The following is a 5231-nucleotide window of genomic DNA, read 5'->3' as shown; positions in this document are numbered from 1 at the left end:
GTATGTTTTGGCTTTTCAGGGGAAGCATTTTAAGTTGAGTGTACTTGCAGAGGCAGTTATAGGAAAACTGCTTACAGGCTTTGGCAGAGGCTCAGATTTATAAGCCCTATGTGCAAGCTCCAAGATCAAAAGAAAGAACAGGCAAACTTGAGCTACCTTGCGTTGTACAGCTGTGTTTATATAATCTCTTACTCTTTAATGTTTCTATATTTTATTTATCAAAAAGTAAAATTAAAGTTATCATCAAGGTATCAAAGACATCAGAAAGCAGCAAGATATCATCTTTCAAAATAAAATTTAAAATTGTATTATGTGTGTGTATGCACTTGTGTGTGTGAGTGTGCATGCCACAGAACCTATGTAGAGGTCAGAGGAGGACAACTTTGTGGAGTCAGTTCTCTCCTTCCATCTTTATGTGGGTTCCAGGGATTGAACTCATGTTTGTCAGACTTGTACTGTAAAGCATCTCTACCCACTGAGCCATCCCACTGGCCCCAACTTTAGTTATTATCATATGTGAATGTATGTGTATGTCACAGTGCATATGTGGAGATCAGAGGACAGGTTTGTGGAATTGTTTCTCTCCTTTCACCTTTATATGGGTTCTGGGGATAGAAAACTCAGGTCATTAGGCTTAATAGCAAGCACTTTACCTCTTGAGTCATCTTGCTGGCTTCAAGGTACCATCTTATTAGGAATAATATATCTGTCAATTGTATGATGATTTGAGACAAACTATGCCATTATGCCCATGTTCTAGTTACTTTCTATTGCTGTAACAAAACACTGACCTTGGGAAGGAAAAGGTTTATTTTACCTTATAGCTTACAGTTTGTCATGGAGGGGAGTCAGGATGGGAACCTGGAAGCAGGAACAGCAGCACAGATCATGGAGGAACACTGCTTACTGGTGTGCTCCGCTGGCCTGTGCACAGCCTGCTTTCTTATAGGACCCAGTATCACCTGTTTGTATGTGGCGCCAAACACATGGGGCTGGGCCTTGCCATATCATTCAGCAATCAAGAAAATGCCTCACGGACATGCCCACAGCCAATCCAGTAGAATAAATTTCCCCAATTGAGGTTCTCTCTTCCCAACTGTGTCAAGTTGACAACTGAAGCTGTCCAGCACAGTCTACAAGCTTGCAATTTGGAATCAGCCTCTTGATCTCAAGGAACTTTGGCTAATTTATCCATAAAATTTGAATCATAATGTAATGTTAACTGCTCCATGTTGTAGGGATCAACCATGTTAACACATGCAAAATTATAAACATATCACCAAGGCACAATAAATGTTGCATGATAGTCACTTGGGTCAGTGTTAGTCTCCTTCAGGTTTCTATCACAAACACCTAATGTAATCAACTTATAAAGAAAAAAGGATTGCTTTTGCTAATAGTTTTAGAGATTCTGGGGTATGGTCAGGGGACTCTGTTGTGTGTAGGCCTGGGTGGGATACAGCTACTCATCTCATGGCCAGGAAGTAAAAGAAAAGAAGATGGTTCTGGGTTTCTGCTGTCCCCTTTTCTGCTGTGATCTCAGTGGTCAAGAACCTTCCACTAGGCCTCACAGGCTCCTCTACCTCCAAAGAGCACTTATCTGAGAACCAACCTTTTATCACATGGACATTTGGGGGGATTCCAGGTTTCCAAACTCGAGTAGGCACTTGCTTTGGCTGTAAGTCTAGGCCACAGTTCATCATTGTGGGAAGTCAGGGCAGGAATTCAGGCAGTAACTGAGGCACAAATCATGGAAGAACACTGCTTACTGCCCTGCTTTCTGGCTTGCTCCCTGGCTCATGTCCAACCACCTTTCTTATAAAGCCCAGGCCTACCTGCCTAGGGATGACACTACTCACAGTGGACTGGACCCTCCCACATCAATCAACAACCAAGACAGTTCTTCACAGACATGTCCACAGGCTAATCTGAATAAGGAAATTCTTCAATGGAGGTTCCCTCTTCAACTGAGTGACTAGACTGTGTCAAGTTAGCAATAAAAACTAGAGCAGATAGCTTCTCTTCTCTGCCTTTGAGATGCATCATCTCTGAATCCAGTTAGGGGCTGGGGATGTAGTTCAGCATTTACTTATCATGTGTGAAGCCTTTGATCCAATCTTAAATACCACCAAAAACCAATAAATAAAAATTACAGATACTTTGGGCCAGCTGGATGGCTCAGTGGGTTAAAGCACATGCTGTGAAGCCTGGCAAGCTGAGTTCTGCCCTTAGAACCTATGTAAAATCGCAAGGAGAGAACCGACTCCACAATGTTAGGACATGTGCACCCCTCCACACACACACACTTAAAAATAATGACTTTTTTATGAAAAGTTTTGAACTGGGATACTATGGTGATATACAGAGGTATAGACTGAGTTAGAAGAGAGCTCAGACACTGGTTCTAGTTCTTCCTGCTGTGGTTACCCTGACCAATTGTGAACCTCTCTAAACTTAATTTTCTTCATTGATAGGAGCTGAACACCCAGCCCTTGGCAGTTTGAACACTTAGATGAGGCCATATTGTATAAGTGCCTGTCACAAGAGGACAGTTTTTCATTTTCTACTTTTGAAAACCAAGACATTACACTGCTTTAAAAATAAGCTGTCTAACCACATGCTTGTTTGCATTAATGCTTACTGTTTGTGCCATATTACCCTGGGAATGCTATTCATATTTCAACTGAGGATGTTCTACATTAATGAAAAAAAAGTTAACTCCTCAGGTGCAAACATGAACTAAAAGCTTCTAGACCTTAACATGGTCAAGTTCTGAGAGTACAAATATCTGAGTTTGGTATGTGATGACCTAGGGAAAAATGTTTCTTTATTAATCTGCATTTTAAACTACGCATCTACCATCATGAATGTAAATTTTATGTAGATAAAAGGAGCCATCTCAGATCATATCATTTTGAAGCACCTTCTCTGCCTAAATCATATTTAAATAAATCCCTTTATCTGTGTGATTCCTTGTCACGTGCAGATTCAATGGCAAGAGTAGGTGGCAGAGATAGGACAGATGTGTTCCTTGCCACACTAACGAGATAGAAATCCTTCCATGCCTACAATCTGGAGAAAGCACAGTTGAAATGTCAGAGCTAACTGTGAATTCAGGAGTTTATAGGCAGCAACAAGGCAGGCACATGCAACCCACATTAGCAAACAGAGGTAAACGTCTTTGTCATTTCACATTTTCTGTGAACATATTGTAAGTCAGTCTGCTATTTTGGAAACTCCAAGGGGATTTCTTTAAATGTGCCAGTTGGAAAAGAAAATCGCACCCATTACAGTTAACTTCTCTCTTTCACATTAACCTCCGTCTTTCCTTCTTCTGCCTCCCACCATCTCTTCCACAGGCAGTTTCTGTGACTGACCTCATGCCAAATGCTCATTTGGTATGTTTTTGTGGGTTGCTCTTGTTTTGTTGAGAAAGGGTCTCATGTACCCCAGGCTGGCCTTGCTTGCCATGTAGTAGAGGATGCCTTTGGATTTCTGAACTTCCTGCCTCTACTTACCGATTAACAGTGAGAGCAATAGTGCCCAGTTTATTCAGTACTAGGATCAAGTTTAGGGCCCTATGCATGCTAGGCAAGCACTCCAGCCACTGCCTCTGTTTTGGCATCTTTAACGTATGTCATCATATGATGGCTGGAGCAAGCAGTCTTTTTGTTTGGTCTCTTCTCTTGGCTTTTGAAGCAGGTGGACCAGAAGCTCTGATGGCTAAAGGCATGGCAGATTCTGAAGGTTGGCTCATTTCTGGGGTGTGAAGATTGGTTCCACACCAGGCTGGTGAGAGCTGCTAACACTACATAATGAGAATATCCTTCCCATGCTTGAGGATGCCATTGATTTGTGCTTATGAATTCTAAAATGTGAGTCCCAGCATTATTTTCTTAAGGTTCCAGAAATAAGGAAGTGGCAAAATGTTTATAATTGCCCAAAGAAGCTATTGTGACCTCAGGTTTTATTAGAAGTCTTGTGCTTGAAAAATGGGAGAAGTTTTAGCTGAACATGAACTGTCTTCAAGCTAAATTACTCATTTATTCAACCAAAATGTATGACACCTATTCTGTGAAAGGCACTGTGCTGTGAGAGATACAAAAATAATGAGCACACCAAAACAGATATAAGTCGTATTATATGAAGCTTCTTTTGGGGGATTGCTGCTGCTTTTGTTTGGCTCATAGCCATCTGAAGCCCACAAGTCTGCAGGACAGAAGAGAGGAAAGTGGCCTAGGAGGGATGGGGCCAAATTGGACAGGATGTGCCTGCCCTGTTTAACATGGGGAGCTGCTTTTCAGTTCTTTCAGACTGTCAGAGTTTAGAATGTAGGTCTTAGTTTTGCCCAAAGGAGCTGGAAATCCAGATTTAATTAGAAATATTTTAACATACAGATGCTTCTCAGCTTATGATGGAGGTATAGCCCAATAAACTCAACATGTTTTATAGCCCAATAAACTCAACATGTTCAAAATATTAAGTTGAAAATTCATTGACTATGTCTAACCTATCACCCCTTGTAGCTTAGCAATACAGGACATTGATATAGCTGTTGTTTACCCTTGTGACTAAATTGCCAGGTGGGAAGTGCAGCTTGAGGCAAGCATCCCACAACACCAGAGAGTTTTGTAGTGTATATTACTATTCTGGGGCAAGATTGGAATTCAGAATGGAAAATATGACTTGCACTGAATGCATAGGGATACTTCCACACCACTGGAAATTTGAAAAATGGTTATGTGGAAATATAAGTTGGGAGCCATCTGAATTGTTAAATGGCAGCTTGATAATCCTGGGTTGTAAAGATTGGGGCAAGAGGTGTTGCAGAGATGGCTCAGCAGTTAAGAGCACTTACTGTGTTCCTGTAGAGGACCTGTTTTCCATTCCCTTCACCCACTTTGGGTGACTCACAATCTCTTTTGGCTCCAGTTCCAGGAGATTTGATGCCCTCTTCCGGCCTCCATGGGCACTGCATGGAAGTGGTGTACATACATACTCGGGCACATATGTACACATAAAATAATAAATAAATAAATAAATATTTTTTGAAAAGGATGGGGGAGGAAGAATTGGACAAATGTAGATGAAATGATATGAAACTGCAAATTTGTAGAATGAACAAGATGAAAGAGCTGATACAAATGGACTATACTCAACAATACTGTCATGTTCAGCTCTCTCTCTCTCTCTCCCTCTCTCTCTCTCTCTCTCTCTCCAAAGTCTCATTA

The sequence above is a fragment of the Nannospalax galili genome, unplaced genomic scaffold (genome assembly GCF_000622305.1).
Source record: "Nannospalax galili isolate Female #2095 unplaced genomic scaffold, S.galili_v1.0 scaffold846, whole genome shotgun sequence".
In the NCBI taxonomy this organism is placed as follows: domain Eukaryota; kingdom Metazoa; phylum Chordata; class Mammalia; order Rodentia; family Spalacidae; genus Nannospalax; species Nannospalax galili.
Note: the sequence above shows the minus strand (reverse complement) of the source record.